The 20893-nt window shown below is 43.5% G+C and overlaps 1 pseudogene; it reads right to left on the reverse strand.

Annotated features, from left to right (window-relative positions):
* Positions 1-20893, reverse strand: part of LOC106589866 (RNA binding protein fox-1 homolog 3-like) — an 891320-nt pseudogene that overhangs the window by 734029 nt on the left and 136398 nt on the right.

Below are 20893 nucleotides of genomic sequence, written 5' to 3' on the forward strand. Positions count from 1 at the left end.
GGAATGTTGTAAATAGTAGATTGGGGAGGACAGCAAATTAAAAATGTGCTTTCAAAGCCTGTAGGTTTAAATACATTTTTAATATGTTTACAAGTTATTGCACCAAATGTTGTGGATTCAGGTTTTGCTAATGAGGTTCTGGTTAGCGCTGTTTAGAAACATGACTGAAAGGCTACACTTATTATTTGGTCGACACACACACACACACACACACACACACACACACACACACACACACACACACACACACACACACACACACACACACACACACACACACACACACACACACCTGCGTACACACACTTGCATGTTAGCATATGTGTGTGTGTGACTAAGAGACTAGCCAGATTCCCAGTCCTGGTTTAAGGACATGAGGCTGAGAGACATGCCAGATTCCCAATCCTGGTTTAAGGACATGAGGCTGAGGGACATGCCAGATTCCCAGTCCTGGTTTAAGAACAGGAGGCAGAGAGACATGCCAGATTCCCAGTGTTACTGAGTTTTAGACAATCACTTTCAACACACACACACCCTTGCTTGCATACCCAGTCTGTTGGGTTGGCAGATGTACTGCTGACTCTGTCACCTGTCTGTGTGCATGAAGGTGATAGTGTGTGAGTCGCCACAGTGGGGAAGTGTATGGCTAGGTGTTTGTCTCACAAATGCCTGATAGTTTACATATATCTGCTTTTGTGTGTGTGTGTGTGTGTGTGTGTGTGTGTGTGTGTGTGTGTGTGTGTGTGTGTGTGTGTGTGTGTGTGTGTGTGTGTGTGTGTGTGTGTGTGTGTGTGTGTGTGTGTGTGTGTGTGTGTGTGTGTGTGTGTGTGTGTGTGGACCTCCCCTCCATTATATCAAACTATATACAGTACCAGTCAACAGTTTGGACACACCTACTCATTCAATTATTTGTACTATTTTCTACAATGTAGAATAATGGAATAATGTAGTAACCAGAAAAGTGTTAAACAAATCAAATTATATTTTATATTTGAGATTCTTCTAAGTAGCAATCCTTTGCCTTGATGACACCTCTTGGAATTCTCTCAACCAGCTTCATGAGGTAGTCACCTGGAATGCATTTCAATTAACAGGTGTGCCTTGTTAAAAGTTCATTTGTGGAATTTGAGCCAATCAGTTGTGTTGTGACATGGTAGGGGTGGTATACAGAAGATAGCCCTATTTGGTAAAATACCAAGTCCACATTATGGTAAGAACAGCTCAAATAAGCAAAGAGAAATGTCAGTCCATCGTTACTTTAAGGCCTGAAGGTCAGTCAATGTGGAACATTTCAAGAACTTTGAAAGTTTCTTCAAGTGCAGTCGCGAAAACCATCAAGCGCTATGATGAAACTGGCTCTCAAGAGGACCGCCACAGGAAAGGAAGACCCAGAGTTACGTCTGCTGCAGAGTATAAGTGCATTAGAGTTACCAGCCTCAGAAATTGCAGCCCAAATAAATGCTTCACAGAGTTCAAGTAACAGACATCTCAACATCAACTGTTCAGAGGAGACTGCGTGAATCAGGCCTTCATGGTCAAATTGCTGCAAAGAAACCACCACTAAAGGACACCAATAAGAAGAGACTTGCTTGGGCCAAGAAACACGAGCGATAAACAATAGACTGGTGGAAATCTGTCCTTTGGTCTGATGACTACAAATGTGAGATTTGTGGTTCAAACCGCCGTGACTTTGTGAGATGCAGAGCAGGTGAACAGATGATCTCTGCATGTGTGGTTCCCAACGTGAAGCATGGAGGTGGAGGTGTGATGGTGTTGGGGTGCTTTGCTGGTGCCACTGTCAGTGATTTATTTCGAATTCAAGGCACACTTAACCAGCATGGCTACCAACGCATTCTGCAGCGATACGCCATCCCATCTGTTTTGCGCTTAGTGGGGCTATCATTTGTTTTTCAACAGGATAATGAGCTAATACACCTCCAGGCTGTGTAAGGGCTCTTTGACCAAGAAGTAGAGTGATAGAGTGCTGCATCAGATGACCTGGCTTCCACAATCACCCGACCTCAACCCAATTGAGATGGTTTGGGATGAGTTGGACCGGCAGAGTGAAGGAAAACAGCCAACAAGTGCTCAGCATATGTGGTTATCTCCTTCAAGACTGTTGGAAAAGCATTCAAGGTGAAGCTGGTTGTGTCACACCCTGATCTGTTTCACCTGTCTTTGTGATTGTCTCCACCCACCTCCAGGTGTCTCCCATTTTCCCCAATAGTCCCCGGTGTATTTATCCCTGTGTTTCCTGTCTCTCTGTGCCAGTTTGTCTTGTTTTGCAAAGTCAACAAGCATTTTCTCCTAGCTCCTATTTTTCCCACTCTCTATTTTATCCTAGCCCTCCTGGTTTTGACCCTTGCCTGTCCTGATGCCGTATCCACCTGCCTGACCACTCTGCCTGTACTGACCTCTAGCCTACCTATCCTCTGGTACTGCTCGGACTCAGACCTGTTCACTGAACCCCTGTCTGTCCTGACCTCGAGCCTGCCTATCGCCTGGTACTGTTTGGACTCTGACCTGGTTTATGAACTCTCCCCTGTCCCCGACCTGCCTTTTGCCTACCCCTTTTGATATAATAAATATCGGAGCTCAAACATCTGCCTCCTGTGTCTGCATTTGGGTCTCGCCTTGTGCCCTTATAGCTTGAGAGAATGCCAAGAGTGTGCAAAGCAGTCATCAAGGCAAAGGGTGGCTACTTTGAAGAATCTCAAATATAAGATATATTTTGATTTGCTTAACACGTTTTTGGTTACTATATGATTCCATATGTGTTGTTTCATAGTGTTGATGTCTTCACTATTATTCTGCAATGTAGAAGAAGAAAAAAGAAAAACTTGAATTAGTAAGCGTCCAAACTTTTGACTGGTACTGTACGTTTCAGAATGCAGTAGATAGATGAGTGATCTTAAAGATGAATCTCTAGTGACTTCAACAGAGGAAGACTTCAAATCCAAGATTATCCTGCAGTAGTTTCCTTTAACACTGAGCATCTTGAGGCTTCTTCTCCCTACCACAATTCATTGCTTCACTCATTTTCTCTCTCTCATCTCTCTCGCTCATATCTCTGTCTCTCTCTTTTTCAGCTTTACAGAGTACTTTCTCTCCCATCTCTTTCTCACTCTCTTTCTCAGCATAAAATACAGAAGCAGAGTAACTCTGTGACAAAGATTTATTTTCACTTCAGATCGAGTAAAAAGAAAATGCTTTGACGTATTTTCGAGCCGGTCAAACGGGGTGTTAGCGACACTCTGTGTGAGACTATATAATCTGTGTGATGAAATAAGCGTTCAACTCCTCAGGTCTGGGAAATGGGAGATGAAACTACCTGCTGACTATCCAGCAGATTTATTCCCTTCATCCACTTGTAGAAAAAAGAATGACAAGAGGGAAAAAAACAACAATCTTAAAGAGTGATAGCAAGCCGTCCATTTCCAAAATGAAGAGCGTCCCCCTGTAAATCAGTCGTGGGTTAATAAAGTTGTCATCTGTTTGATTTTCCAGAAAAAAAAGAAAGAGGTGAACAGCTAGAGATAGATACACTACATGATCAAAAGTATGTGGACACCTCCTCGATTTTATACACCTGTCAGCAACGGGTGTACCTGAAATAGACAAATCCACTAATTTGAAGGGGTGTCCACATACTTTGTACATACAGTGTATGACCCCGACTCCTTAATTTCTCTCTCTCTCTCTCTCTCTCTCTCTCTCTCTCTCTCTCTCTCTCTCTCTCTCTCTCTCTCTCTCTCTCTCTCTCTCAGCATACCTGAAGTGGCTGACAAACAGACAGATATACGTACAGATGGACAGACCAGACAAACAGAGATGTGGTGACACACAAATCACACACACACGTCACCCATTCTGAGTCACAACCTGATGACAGAGTGCCAGTCTGTGTCATCCTCTGGCCAGAGTATTCACAGAATACACACCTCATACCCTGTCTCCTTAAATCACACACACACACACACACACACACACACACACACACACACACACACACACACACACACACACACACACACACACACACACACACACACACACTCTTAATCATGTAAACGAGCTAAAACATGCACACTCAGACACCGATGATTGACCATTTATTGGAGCAAGTGACTGTGTTGTCAAGCGTTACCACATTTCCTTTTCTTATTCATGTGATTGTTATTTTCTCTCCTCTTTCCTCTCAATATCCCAGCAATTAAAATCAATCAGGAATCGGATTGGCCTGTCTCTGAGGAGCCAATACAAGATGGCTGCCTGACAGAGGGCAAGCAGGGTTCTTCGTCCCAAATGGCATTCTATTCCTTATATAGTGCACCACTTTTGTTCAGGGACCATAGGAGTAGTGCACTATGTAGGGTAAAGGGTGGCATTTGGGACACACACACAGAGAGATGGCATCACATCAGTATTCATGGACAACATGCATCTATCTACATGTCCCATCAATCCACCAGGAGAGAGAATGAGAGAGAGAGAGAGAGAGGTCCACCTCTGCTACCTGTGTGGCTGAATGACAAGCACCTTTTCAGGGCTAGGAGATGGAGAGCTTTTAGCTGATCCGTCTGCTTCTTTTCTCACTTCAAAGACACATTCACAACACATTCACAACACATTCACAACACATTCACAACACATTCACAACCCTTTCACAACACATTCACAACACACACACATTCACAACACATTCACAACACACACACATTCACAACACATTCACAACACACACACATCCACAACACATTCACAACACACACACATTCACAACACATTCACAACACATTCACAACACATTCACAACACACACACATTCACAACACATTCACAACACACACACATTCACAACACATTCACAACACATCCACAACACATTCACAACACACACACATTCACAACACATTCACAACACATTCACAACACATTCACAACACATTCACAACACATTCACAACACATTCACAACACACACACATTCACAACACATTCACAACACATTCACAACACATTCACAACACACACACATTCACAACACATTCACAACACATTCACAACACATTCACAACACACACACATTCACAACACATTCACAACACATTCACAACACATTCACAACACACATGAAAAGGCTGCTGCTATGCTACCATCGGCCAGGACACAACAGCACATGTTTACGCTTTGAAATACGACTAAATACATCCATGAGAAGGTGAGATGGAAGAGAGGACAGGGAGGGGTGTGTGTGTGTGTGTGTGTGTGTGTGTGTGTGTGTGTGTGTGTGTGTGTGTGTGTGTGTGTGTGTGTGTGTGTGTGTGTGTGTGTGTGTGTGTGTGTGTGTGTGTGTGTGTGTGTGTGTGTGTGTGTGTGTGTGTTTTGTGTGTGTGTTTGTGCCTGCGTTCGTGTGTGTCCAAGGAGTATTATAGGCAGGAAGGAGGGAGCCATGATGAAGTATAAAACCAAGATGGAGGACATAATAGAAAAGGCAATAAAAGGTGTGAAGGATTATGGGTAGGTGGTGGAGAGGACCATTTCAGTCTGAAATTCAATCCCCCACGCATCAACTCCTACACACACATCTATATATAAACACAAACACACACACACACACACTGATGCTATATTGCTATTGATCAACAGCAGCTATCAGAGATAGAGAGGCATGTTGCTCCCTGTGAGAGCTCAAAAAGAGAACATTCCACTATATCATATAAAATACATGAGAAAACGCACAGGGAACCTCACCGGAAAAGCAGACAAGCAGCAACCCATACTGATAGGATGGCAGGTGCGAAGTCCAAAATGGCACCCTATTTATGATAGTGCACTACTTTTGACCAAGTCTCTGGTCAAAAGTAGTGCGCTGTGTAGGGTATAGGGTGCCATGTGGATAGAATTGTCGTGATAGGACAGATGAATCCACTGGATGTAGAATGTATTACTGTAGTTATACTCTGTACTGCCGTATTACTGTAGTTATACTCTGTACTGCCGTATTACTGTAGTTATACTCTGGACTGCCGTATTACCGCAGTTATACTCTGTACTGCCGTATTACTGTAGTTATACTCTGTACTACCGTATTACTGTAGTTATACTCTGTACTGCCGTATTACTGTAGTTATACTCTGTACTGCCGTATTACTGTAGTTATACTCTGTACTGCCGTATTACTGTAGTTATACTCTGGACTGCCGTATTACCGCAGTTATACTCTGGACTGCCGTATTACTGTAGTTATACTCTGTACTGCCGTATTACTGTAGTTATACTCTGTACTGCCGTATTACCGCAGTTATACTCTGTACTGCCGTATTACTGTAGTTATACTCTGTACTGCCGTATTACTGTAGTTATACTCTGTACTACCGTATTACTGTAGTTATACTCTGTACTGTCGTATTCCCTCTCTCCCTATGCCCTCTCCCTGCCTCCCTCCATCCCTCTCTGTCTCTCCCTCTCACTCTCTCCTTTCCCTTCTTATACATCCTTGCCCTTGGGAGTCTTTGCTCTTGTGTTTCCTCTGGCCCTCAAGCTGGGACTGGGAATAGAGTATGTGTGTGTAGGTGCCTCCTCACTGGGCTTGGGAGTAGACGAGTGTGTGTGTCCCTGCTGGGGGTGGGATAGCCCTTGGTGGGAAACTAACCCTCATGCCCCTTGGACATGATGGTGGCTTGGTAACCCACGGAGACAGCCACTTGAGCACAACTTGGAATCTTTGTGCTCCACAGCCATTCCAGAATACTTATGTTGCTAGGTTATATGCTCTGCTCTGTGAGGGAGGAGAATGGAATAGGCAGTGGAAAAGGACCAGGATTCCGACCAGAATGTGGACGTGAGACTTGTGTTAGGTTTATGCACAGTATATTTTGATAGGTTTGATTCATAGCAAAGTAGACTACCAAACAATATAGAGATATTATTTATATTTTGTGTAAATACATTCAACACAATAAAGTATCTGTGTCCTATGCAAACCCTACCATATCTATCTTCTTGTTTATCCTTCTCAGTCTTCCTGAGAGTGCCTATGTCGTGGATCTGAGGTCCTCTCTGCTGCTTCCTCTACCCACAGAAAGCAACACTTGGCCTGTGTACTAACTCTCTCAGATCCCTCCAACTCTGGAGCTCTGGAGCTAAAACATATATATTTTTACAATGTCACCAATTCAGCCATTTTTTAGAACTGCTTTTGGAGATAGAGAGGAGATAAGGAGGAGGGAGGGAGGGAGGGAGGGAGGGAGGGAGGGAGGGAGGGAGGGAGGGAGGGAGGGATGAGCGAGAGGGAGGGAGGGAGATTCTTCCAAGAAGATCCCCAAGCTTCGGCATGCATATTTCTGCCAGATTTTAAAGTCCTTCAAGCACACACACATATCTAGGCCTAAACAGTCCCATGGACCCCCGCTGCCTCCAACCCAGTTTTCTGGTTTTCTGGGTTCTCTGGGTTTTCTGGGTTCTCTGGGTTCTCTGGCTCTGGCTTGATCATTGTGAGATCTCTCCTGAGTGGTACTGCCATGTCTCGCAATCTCCACTCATATTAATCTCTCTTTCACACACACACACAAGCACACCCACACACACAAACATACACAAAAACATACATGAATAACCTTTGGTCTCCCATGGAGAGAACAGTAATCAGGAAGAGTCAACACATCAACTAACCAGGTAAAACAGAAAAGTGTCATAATATATTTTTTATAAACATCCTTTCTGAATTTAAAAGTAATCCAAGAAGTAATCATAACATTTTTCAAAAGTATCTGTAATCAAATAAAAAATACTTTAGGTGTTAATGTAATGGATTACAGTTAGATAGTTTAAAAAGAAAATCTGATTACATCTAATCAGTTACTCCACCAACCCTTCCACTAACTATTACAAACATAATCAACTATTCGCTTCCACAGGAGGTTGGTGGCATCTTAATTGGGGAGGAAGGGCTCGTGGTAATGGCTGGAGCGGAATCAGTAGAATAGTATCAAATACATCAAACACATGGTTTCCTTGGTTTCCTTGTGTTTGATGCCATTCCGTTTGCTCCATTCCAGCCATTATTACGAGACGTCCTCCCCTCACCAGCCTCCACTGTTCACGTCATACATCCACTAATATTATTTGTAATAGTATAACAAACATTTCATAGGCTTCCACGCAGACTGTTCACATAGCTTTTAGTACTCTTTTTAACAGTCAGATTAAATCTGCAAGTTTCAAAGACATGATCAGTGTGAGGGCTGTGTCCTGAAAACACCTTGTCGATAGACGTTGACAGTAATGCGTTCTAACGCAAGTTTGTCAATCAGTTGTTTATAGTTGTAATGCATAATGGGTTGTAATGTGTGTGTGTGTGTGTGTGTATGTGTATGTGTGTGTGTGTGTGTGTGTGTGTGTGTGTGTGTGTGTGTGTGTGTGTGTGTGTGTGTGTGTGTGTGTGTGTGTGTGTGTGTGTGTGTGTGTGTGTGAAGGAGATGAAGGTGAGTCCTACCTTGTTGTATCTGCCGACAGCAGCAATCCCAGAAGGCCTTGGTCTGGAAAGATGATGTCCACTGGTGTCTAACGCTCCTCTCTCTCACACTCAGCATTTATTCTCTCCTACACGCATGAAAGACAGAGAGGGGGAGAGAGAGGGGCGAGAACGAGAGAGAGAGAGTTAGTTTGTGAATTCACACGGGGATACGTTGTGTGTTCGGACCTTATCTTTAAGCTGTGTCGATATCAGCTAATGATCATCACCTCTGTCTGTACGTGAAGGTACACATGGACACACACCGAGTACACACACCGAGTACACACATACACACACAGAGCACTGGTGAATGGGCAGAGGATGGTAGAGACACAGAAACACAGTAGAAACACAGACATACACTATAAACACAGTAGAAACACAGTAGAAAGAAACAGAAACACAGTAGAAACACAATAGAAACATAGTAGAAGTAGAAACACAGTAGAAACACAGTAGAAGCAGACACACAGTAGAAACACAGTAGAAACAGAAACACAGTAAAAACACAATAGAAACACAGACACGCGGTAGAATCACAGTAGAAACACAGTAGAAACAGAGAAACATAATAGATACTGAAGAAACACAGTAGAAACACAGTAGAAACACAGTAGAAACACAGATGATACAGTAGAAACACAGTAGAAACACAGTAGAAGTAGAAACACAATGGAAACACAGTAGAAACACAGTAGAAACAGAAACACAGTAGAAACACAGACACACAGTAGAAACACAGTAGAAACAGAAACACAGTAGAAACACAGACACACAGTAGAAACACAGTTGAAACACAGTAGAAACACAGACACAGTAGAAACACTGTAGAAACAGAGAAACACAATAGATACTGAAGAAACACAGTAGAAACACAGTTGAAACACAGTAGAAACACAGACACACAGTAGAAACACAGTAGAAACAGAGAAACACAATAGATACCGAAGAAACACACTAGAAACACAGAAGAAACACAGATGATGCAGAAGAAACACAGTAGAAACACAGATGATGCAGAAGAAACACGTAGAAACACAGTAGAAACAGTAATAGTGACTGTGTATTGGCAGTATAGAGACAGATATTATGGATGACTGTACAATTGTACTGTGTAGTAAATGTGTAGTACTGAAACTTGGCAGAGATAAGGGTGACTTTACCCCACACCGACTTTCATCAATCCACTGGCCTTGCACAGACTGCAGCGACTCAATTCAAAACCATTTATTTTCTCTCTCTGTCTATCATTCACTTTCACTCTCTCTTTTTCATACAATCTCTCATTCTCTCTCGCCATCTCCTGCTTGAACACTTTCTTCTCATTTCTCTCTCACTCCGTCCTTCCCTCTCCCCTCCCTACCTGTGCCTCTCTCCCTCCCTCCTCTCTCCCCTCCCTTCCTTTGCTTCTCTCTTTACCTCCCCATCTCTCTCTCTTCCTCCCTCCTTCCCTCTCCCCTCCCTCCGCCTTTCTATCTGTCAATTGACCTCCCCATCTCTCTCTCCCTCCCTCCTTCCCTCTCCCCTCCCTCCCTCCGCTTTAATCTCTGTCTCTCTACCTCCCCATCTCTCTCTCCCTCCCCCTTCCCTCTCCCCTCCATCCCGCTTTTCTCTCTGTCTTTCTACCTCCCCATCTCTCTCTCTCTCCTCCCCCTTTCCCTCCCCCCACTATCTCCTCCCTCTCCCTCTCTCTCTCTCTCTCCCTCCCCTCTTTCCCTCTCTCCCTCCCTCCCTCCCTCCCTCCCTCCCTCCCTCCCTCCCTCCATCTCTCTCTGATAGCTTAGTGTTTGATCTGAGGCTGATAAGAGCAGTCTCTTCCTCACTTTGTCACACCTCTCTTGAACCTCACAGTTCAGCCTGGGGTTTTAGCCAAGGGCTGGGTTTCAGAATATGCACTTTGTGTCAACTGCTGATACATGTAAAAAGGGCTTTATAAATGCCATTTCATTGATTGATTGATTCAAACTGCACACAACTACACACAACCACAGACACTCACGCACTCACGCACACCCTCACGCACTCACACACACACACACACACACACACACACACACACACACACACACACACACACACACACACACACACACACACACACACACACACAACATACACAAAGAATATATCACGTATTACCCTACTGTGAGTAGTTCTACATTAAACAGGCTCTCTGTGTGTTTGTGTGTGTGTGTGAGTGTATAGTAGTGTGTGTGAGTATGTAGTGGTGTGTGTGTGTAGTAATGTTGCACGGTATACCAGTGCCACGGTAATATCATGGTACCAAAACGTCATTATTCTTGTGATACCAACATTTTAGAATACCGTAGTACCTTTTCATATGTTACTACCAACTTTTTCCATCCCTACCGATCTAAAGAACATACTGGTGTCTGTCATGAAATGTTTATGAAGTCAGTTTTATTGATAAATTCAGTTACATTTAAACAACAGCCACTAGTCCCCAGGACATTCACAGTATTAGGCAAGACTGTCTTCTCTTCTTGTGCACCAGAGGCATGGAATAGTCTACAATCAATGCTTCATCTAGATATGTTAGTGTAGGTTTAACACAGTGCTTTTCCCCTGACTGACTCACAGATCATCATGCAGTGTTGTTCCCCTGACTGACACACAGATCATCATGCAGTGTTGTTCCCCTGACTGACACAACGGCATACAGATCATTATACAGTGCTTTCTCCACTCCTTATGCAGCGTTTTCTCGTTTCAACATGTCCCTGATTGAGTCTGTAATACCAACATGTTTCAAGCAGACCACCATAGTCCCTGTGCCCAAGAACACAAAGGCAACCTGCCTAAATGACTACAGACCCGTAGCACTCACGTCCGTAGCCATGAAGTGCTTTGAAAGGCTGGTAATGGCTCACATCAACACCATTATCCCAGAAACCCTAGACCCACTCCAATTTGCATACCGCCCAAACAGATCCACAGATGATGCAATCTCTATTGCACTCCACACTGCCCTTTCCCACCTGGACAAAAGGAACACCTATGTGAGAATGCTATTCATTGACTACAGCTCAGTGTTCAACAACATAGTACCCTCAAAGCTCATCACTAAGCTAAGGATCCTGGGACTAAACACCTCCCTCTGCAACGGGATCCTGGACTTCCTGACAGGCCGCCGCCAGGTGGTGAGGGTAGGCTGTGGCGGATTAATCAGAATGTATCCCTTTGGACTCTGGTGTTGGAAGCCTGACTTCTTTCCTCAGCTGGGGCTCAGTCACTTAGGGCCCAGAGAGGGGAGAGGTCAGGCTTGTCTTTCACATATCCCTGGTGCTATTCAGAATATCAGAAAGGGAAGAGGACAGGATGGAACATTGTCTTCATATGTGAATGTATCTGTTAAACCATGTGAAGGGATGGCGTGATTAATGGGGAACCAATTACTTGTCTCCACAATGTCTGTGTGCAAGTCACTCCCTCCTTTGGCATTGGGGGAAGGTGTATGACAGTGTCTGGAACCATTGTATGTCCCCTCTGATGTTGCACTTATCTTGGGATAGTGTATGACCTAGAGGCTCACTCCCCTCAGTGAGCTTGTCCAGGAGTGGAGTCAAGAGGGGGTTTACTTGAGATGGGAGTATCTAGAGTTGTCAATTGATTTATGCCATTGGATGAAATTGTGTTTTTGTGCTATGAAGTACCAGGAACGGGAATAGAACCTCGTCTTAGGGACCAAACTGAACGATAATTTATAGCGAATGCTGTTTGGCTATGGGATGCTCCTCTCTCAAGTAAAAGTCTTTCTTTGTGAACTGTTCCTAAGATCTGTGGTTCGTCATGTACGTTGAGAGGGGTGTATCTTGGCTATAAAAGATCTTTGTACCTTTGTGTTGTCACTTTCAATGGTTCATTAGAGATGGCGCATCATTGAAAGTCAAGTGCTTTTGCAAAGCTCTAATTATTAAAGATGTAGTTTAAGTATAACTCTGACTGGTGTGTGAAGTTTGTAACTCTCCTCATTTGGTAATGCAGAAATTAGCCACCACAAGGTAGCAACACATCTGCCACGCTGATCCTCAACGATGGAGCTCCCCAGGGGTGCGTGCTCAGTCCCCTCCTGTACTCCCTATTCACCCACGACTGCATGGCCAGGCACGACTCCAACACCATCATTAAGTTTGCAGACGACTCAACAGTGGTAGGCCTGATCACAGACAACAACGATACAGCCTATAGGGAAGAGGTCAGAGACCTGGCCGGGTGGTTCCGGAATATCATCCTATCCCTCAACGTAACCAAGACTAAGGAGATGATTGTGGACTACAGGAAAAGGAGCACCGAGCATGCCCCCATTCTCATCGCACGGGGCTGTAGTGGAGCAGGTTGAGAGCTTCAAGTTCCTTGGTATCCACATCAACAACAAACTAGAATGGTCCAAACACACCAAGACAGTCGTGAAGAGGGTTCGACAAAGCCTATTCCCACTCAGGAAACTAAAAAGATTTGGCATGGGTCCTGAGATCCTCAAAAGGTTCTACAGCTGCAACATCGAGAGCATCCTGACCGGTTGCATCACTGCCTGGTTCGGCAATTGCTCCGCCTCCAACCGCAAGGCACTTCAGTGGGTAGTGCGTACGGCCCAGTACATCACTGGGGCAAAGCTGCCTGCCATCCAGGACCTCTACACTAGGCGGTGTCTGAAGAAGGCCCTAAAAATTGTCAAAGACTCCAGCCACCCCAGTCACAGACTGTTCTCTCTACTACCGCATGGGAAGCGGTACTGGAGTGCCAAGTCTAGGACAAAAAGGCTTCTAAACAGTTTTTACCCCCAAGCCATAAGACTCCTGAACAGGTAACCAAATGGTTACCCGGACTATTTGCATTGTGTGCCCCCCCCAAACCCCTCTTTTTACGCTGCTGCTACTCTCTGTTTATCTTATATGCATCGTCACTTTAACTATACATTCATGTACATACTACCACAATTGGCCCGACCAACCAGTGCTCCCGCTCATTGGCCAACCGGGCTATCTGCATTGTGGCCCACCACCCGTCAACCCCTCTTTTTACGCTGCTGCTACTCTCTGTTTATAATACATGTATAGTCACTTTAACCATACCTACATGTACATACTACCTCAATAAGCCTGACTATCTATGGTAGCAGGATGAACCAGACTTGTGGAGGTCTACAATTTGTTTTCTGAGGTCTTGGCTGATTTCTTTTGATTTTCCCATAATGTCAAGCAAAGAGGCACTGAGTTTAAAGGTAAGCCCTGACATACATCCACAGGTACACCTCCAATTGACTCAAACAATGTCAATTAGCCTATCAGAAGCTTCTAAAGCCATGGCATTATTTTCTGGAATTGTCCAAGCTGTTTAAAGGCACAGTCAACTTAGTGTATGTAAACTTCTGACCCATTGGAATTGTGATACAGTGAATTGTAAGTGAAATAATCTGTCTGTAAACAATTGTTGGAAAAATTACTTGTGTCATGCACAAAGTAGATATCCTAACTAACTTGCCAAAACTATAGTTTGTTAACAAGAAATTTGTGGAGTGGTTGAAAAACAAGTTTTGATGACTCCAGCCTAAGTGTATGTAAACTTCTGACTTCAGCTGTATATCACAGGAGGTTGGTGGCACCTTCATTGGGGAGGACGGGCTCGTGGTAATGTCTGGAGCGTTATCAGTGGAATAGTATCAAACACGGTTTCTAGGTGTTTGAATGCCATTCCATTTGTGCCGTTCCAGCCATTATTATGAGCCGTCCTCCCTTCAGCAGCCTCCACTGATGTACTGCTTATTCCTTCCTCCCATTCCTCCAGCCAAATCACAGCTAGGCCTTTTGCAAATATAAGCAAATCAGCCATTCTATGCAGTATTCTATCAGTGTGACGTTAAAATTCAGTGCGTTGTATTGAGAAGAAGTGTGAATTCCAGTGAGCGGTTTTTGGAGAGCGTTTAGAAAACGTGAACAAGCGTCCGGGGGGACGGGGCGAACAGGCTGCCAGGCCATGGATTTTGTTCCACCATAGTATCACGATACTACGCCTGCTATCATATTGTCTGTAAAATGTTGGTATGGTGACAAGCCTAGTGTGTAGTACAGTACAGTACAGATCTCCACCGCTGCAGTGAATAAATCCAGTCATACTGTACAACAGGATATGGCTCCCAGCCTGTCGGCCAGAACAAAAAGGAACCATGAAATAATGAGCCTTCCAGAAACTGGAAAAGAATGGCAACACACAAAAATGGACGGCTACATGAATTCATTATGTTTTTTGTTTTTTATAATAGAGGCTGTAGTCTATTCTTCTAGCTCACTCTGGTCACATGTTTGCCTGCTTGTATGAATGTGACAAAGACCACTCTCTGCCATTATTATTGTGTAACATCTAATTCCAACATCGTTCAAGGCCCTGACAAGCAAAGATACTGCACAGTACTTTCATCCAAAATGTTAAGGTCCTCACAAAAATCATTTATATACTGCTGATGTTGGAAGTTTACATACACCTCAGCCAAATACATTTAAACTCAGTTTTTCACAATTCCTGACATTTAATCCTAGTATAGATCCCCTGTCTTAGGTCAGTTAGAATCACCACTTTATTTTAAGAATGTGAAATGTCAGAATAATAGTAGAGAGAAGGATTTATTTCAGCTTTCATTTCTTTCATCACATTCCCAGTGGGTTAGAAGTTTACATACACTCAATTAGTACTTGGTAGCATTGCCTTTAAATTGTGCAACTTGTGTCAAATGTTTCATGTAGCCTTCCACAAGCTTCCCACAATAAGTTGGGTGAATTTTGGCCCAATCAAACTGACAGAGCTGGTGTAAATGAGTCAGGTTTGTAGGCCTCCTTGCTCACACACACCTTTTCAGTTCTGCCTACACATTTTCTATAGGCTTGAGGTCAGGGCTTTGTGATTGCCACTTCAATACCTTGACTTTGTTGTCCTTAAGCCATTTTGCCACAACTTTGGAAGTATGCTTGGGATCATTGTCCATTTCGAAGACCCATTTGCGACCAAGCTAACTTCTTGACTGATGTCTTGAGATGTTTCTTCAATATACCCACATCATTTTCCTTCTTCTTGATGCCATCTATTTTGTGAAGTGCACCACTCCCTCCTGCAGCAAAGCACCCCCACAACATGATGCTGCCACCCCCGTTCTTCATGGTTGGGATGGTGTTCTTCGGCTTGCAAGCCTCCCCCTTTTTCCTCCAAACATAACAATGGTCATAATTTCTGACCCACTGGAATTGTGATACAGTGAATTATAAGTTAAATAATCTGTAACTCTTTTTGGAAAAATGACTTGTGTCATGCACAAAGTAGATGTCCTAACCGACTTGCCAAAACTATTATTTGTTAACAAAAATAAATTGTGGAGTGGTTGAAAAATGACTTTTAAACACTCCAAGTATATGTAAACTTCCTACTTCAACTGTATTATAGACGAAACATTATAGGCAGTAAACAGACACACACATAGGGTTGTCCTCAGTAAACCCAGCAGATTGTATGCTGTCCCATCCCTGGCTCCATAACACTTTAAAATGCCTGGAGGCACCTCTGAGGTTCACTCTTAGTCTCTTTTACATTCCTCACTTTATCCCTCTATCCAGCCCAAGAAGTCCCTCCCTCCCTCCCTCCCTCCCTCCCTCCCTCCCTCCCTCCCTCCCTCCCTCCCTCCCTCCCTCCCTCCCTCCCTCCCTCCCTCCCTCCCTCCCTCCCTCCCTCCCTCCCTCCCTCCCTCCTTTCATTATTCTTCTCATCCATCCCTTCATCCTGGCAGCCTACAACCACTTCTCTCTATCTCCGCTCCTCTCCCCCCTCCCTCTTAAGAGTGGAGATGGGAACGGTCATGGAGAGGAGAGGAAAGGAGGAGAAAAGAGGAGAGGAGGTGAAGCCTGAGGCCTGGGGCTTGGGGCAATTTGCTCCCGAGTGGCACAGCGGTCTAAGGCACTGCATCTCAGTGCAAGAGGAATCATTACAGTCCCTGGTTTGAGTCCAGGCTGTATCACATACTGCCGTTATTGGGAGTCCCACAGGGCAGTGCACAATTGGCCCAGGTTTGGCCAGGGTAGGCCGTCATTGTAAATAAGAATTTGTTCTTAATAAGTGACTTGCCTAGTTAAATAAAGGTTACACACACATAAGGTTCTATAAATAACCCTTTCCAAAGGTTCTATAATGAACCCTTTCCTAAGGTTCTATAAAGAACCATTTCCTAAGGTTCTATAAAGAACCCTTTCCTAAGGTTCTATAAAGAACAATTTCCTAAGGTTCTATAAACAACCATTTCCTAAGGTGCTATAAAGAACTATTTCCTAAGGTTCTATAAAGAACCCTTTCCTACAGTTCTATAAAGAACCCTTTCCTACAGTTCTATAAAGAACCCTTTCCTGAGGTGCTATAAAGAACCCTTTCCTACAGTTCTATAAAGAACCCTTTCCTGAGGTGCTATAAAGAACCCTTTCCTACAGTTCTATAAAGAACCCTTTCCTGAGGTTCTATAAAGAACCCTTTCCTGAGGTTCTATAAAGAACCCTTTCCTGAGGTGCTATAAAGAACCCTTTCGTAAGGTTCTATAAAAAAACTATTAACAAAATGTTCTATATAGCACAATAAAATGTTTATGCTATGGTTACAACCCTTATTGGTGCTGTATAGAACCCCTTTTTATGGTTCTTTGTGGAGAATGGTAAGAACCTTTCTCAATCTCAAAGGTTATTTGTAGAACTATACAAGGTTTTTTATTCTGGTTTAATAGCCGTGTTATATTGTTACATTCAATAGGTTTTAGTATCGTGTTTATTAACAAGTCGAATCAGGTCTGCTAGCTCTGGAACAGCTGGGGCTCCCTGAGGAGAGAAGAGAGAACTACTACCGTTCTCAATTGGCCATACTGTACATGAGTCTTTCACAAGACACCATCATTGGTCGTAGTCATATATAACATGTAATAGCACAACAGATTAGATAAACCGGAACGGCCATTGAAAGGCTCAAAGGGTTCTTTGGGTCAATATGGTTCCACATAGAAACATCACCCTTCCAAAACAACTCTTGAGGAACCCACATTTTTCTATGAGTAGACACAACCCAGGAGGAGAGAGAGAGGGAGAGAGAGAGAGAGGTGAAAAGAGAGACAGAGAGAGAGAGAGAGAATGAGAGAGAGAGAGAGAAGGTAGAGGTAGAGAGAGGGGGATAGATAAAGAGGAGAAAGAGACGGAGAGAGGGAACCATGAGAGAGAGAGATAGCTCTGGGTCACCCAGGCAAGGGGGGATTACTGAAATCAAAGCCCCCTCTGTGTTGCTCCTCTTGGGTTTATTGTCAAATAACAGCCCCTGGCTTTGGCCTACATACTGCTGCTGAGAGAGAGGCTGTTGGATTGTTCCCTTGATTTAATTCTGAATTAAATTAAAATATGATTTGGGCAGTCATGGCTGGGAACTCAAACTGGGAACAGAGTTATGAGTGTGTGTTTTTGTGTGTGTTTGTGCGTGGGGCGTGTGTGTGTGTGTGTGTGTGTTTGTGCGTGGGGCGTGTGTGTGTGTGTGTGTGTGTGTGTGTGTGACTGGCAAGTATGTGTGTGTGTGTGTGTGTGTGTGTGTGTGTGTGTGTGTGTGTGTGTGTGTGTGTGTGTGTGTGTGTGTGTGTGTGTGTGTGTGTGTGTGTGTGTGTGTGTGTGTGTGTGTGTGTAATCATATCTGTTTTGTAAGATCCCTGTATCTCTGAATGATATCCTCTATGCGGGATGGTTGAGCCAACATAGGCTAATGTGATTAGCATGAGGTTGTAAGAAACAAACAAAAAAATCCCAGGACACAGACATATCTGATATGTGCAGAAACTGCACTGTCCAATTTACAGTAGCTATTACAGTGAAAGAATCCACATTGCGCCTGGGCTGGAATAATACATTATGGCTTTTCAGTTGTATTTCAAAGATGATGGTACAAAAAACAAAAAATATATATATTTGTTTTTTTTCTTTGTATTATATTTTGACAGATCTAATGTATTATATTCTCCTACATTCATTTCACATTTCCACAAACTTCAAAGTGTTTCCTTTCAAGAAAATGCATATCCTTGCTTCAGGTCCCTGAGCTACAGGCAGTTAGATTTGGGTATGTCATTTTAGGTGAAAATTGAAGAACCCCCCCAAAAAAAGGGTCCGATCCTTAAGAAGATAAACAATAAGACACCAACATGCACCCTTATGATCCCTTCATCTGAACTCTAACCTAAACACAGATGAAGTCAGTGCAGTAAACATTTAGGTACAGCCTGCCTGTTGTTCTATCGGGATGAAGTGTATTTAGAGAGCCGATGGGTATGAGAGACACGTTACAGAAAGTCAAACCCAAAGCACTGGACTATTACCATATTACAGGGACTGCACAGGGACATTACCATATTACAGGGACTGCACAGGGACATTACCATATTACAGGGACTGCACAGGGACATTACCATATTACAGGGACATTACCATATTACAGGGACATTACCATATTACAGGGACATTACCATATTAAAGGGACTGCACAGGGACATTACCATATTAAAGGGACTGCACAGGGACATTACCATATTAAAGGGACTGCACAGGGACATTACCATATTAAAGGGACTGCACAGGGACATTACCATATTACAGGGACTGCACAGGGACATTACCATATTACAGGGACTGCACAGGGACATTACCATATTACAGGGACTGCACAGGGACATTACCATATTAAAGGGACTGCACAGGGACATTACCATATTAAAGGGACTGCACAGGGACATTACCATATTAAAGGGACTGCACAGGGACATTACCATATTACAGGGACTGCACAGGGACATTACCATATTAAAGGGACTGCACAGGGACATTACCATATTACAGGGACTGCACAGGGACATTACCATATTACAGGGACTGCACAGGGACATTACCATATTAAAGGGACTGCACAGGGACATTACCATATTAAAGGGACTGCACAGGGACATTACCATATTACAGGGACTGCACAGGGACATTACCATATTACAGTGACTTTACAGGGACATTACCATATTACAGGGACTTTACAGGGACATTACCATATTACAGTGACTGCACAGGGACATTACCATATTACAGGGACTTTACAGGGACATTACCATATTACAGTGACTGCACAGGGACATTACCATATTAAAGGGACTGCACAGGGACATTACCATATTACAGGGACTGCACAGGGACATTACCATATTAAAGGAACTGCACAGGGACATTACCATATTACAGTGACTTTACAGGGACATTACCATATTAAAGGGACATTACCATATTACAGGGACTGCACATGCTCATTACCATATTACAGGGACTTTACAGGGACATTGCCATATTAAAGGGACAGTACCATATTACAGGGACTTTACAGGGACATTGCCATATTAAAGGGACTGTATAGGCTCAATACCATATTAACAGACTGGGACACTTGAAGACAGCGATAACGATGGTGTTCTGGAAATAGCTGACACTTAAATTTTGACACACAGACACAGAAACACATAAACACACAAATGCACACACAAATACACACACACACACACACACACACACACACACACACACACACACACACACACACACACACACACACACACACACACACACACACACACACAGAAACACACACGGGTGTATAACCGGTGTGAAATGGCTAGCTAGTTAGCATTTTGGCATTTTAGCTAACATTATCATAACCTGACGTGTGCGTGTTTCTGTGAGATCTAAGCAAGCCTAAATATCTTATATTGAGTGATAATAATTCACTTAAAATGTTTGTTTGTTTCTTGTTCTTTCGTACCAAGCTAAGTTATCTAACATCATTAGTTTTGCTTATTGCTTATTTTGACCTAAAAAGGCTTAATACAAGTAATTTATCTTATGTCAATATATCTTTCAAGATAGTTTACCTAAATATGAAGATCACAGTAAAATATCTTGCAGTGCATATCACGTTTTGCAGTGTGTGGAGCTAATAAACTGACTAGAATACACATACCTGGTGACCACTACGTATCTGCCTCCAGACATTATCTCACCTGACCACTACGTATCTGCCTCCAGACATTATCTCTACACATGACCACTACGTATCAGCCTCCAGACATTATCTCAACACCTGACCACTACGTATCTGCCTCCAGACATTATCTCAACACATGACCACTACGTATCTGCCTCCAGACATTATCTCACCTGACCACTACGTATCTGCCTCCAGACATTATCTCAACACCTGACCACTACGTATCAGCCTCCAGACATTATCTCAACACATGACCACTACGTATCTGCCTCCAGACATTATCTCA

The sequence above is a fragment of the Salmo salar genome, chromosome ssa28 (assembly GCF_905237065.1).
Source record: "Salmo salar chromosome ssa28, Ssal_v3.1, whole genome shotgun sequence".
NCBI classification, from domain to species: domain Eukaryota; kingdom Metazoa; phylum Chordata; class Actinopteri; order Salmoniformes; family Salmonidae; genus Salmo; species Salmo salar.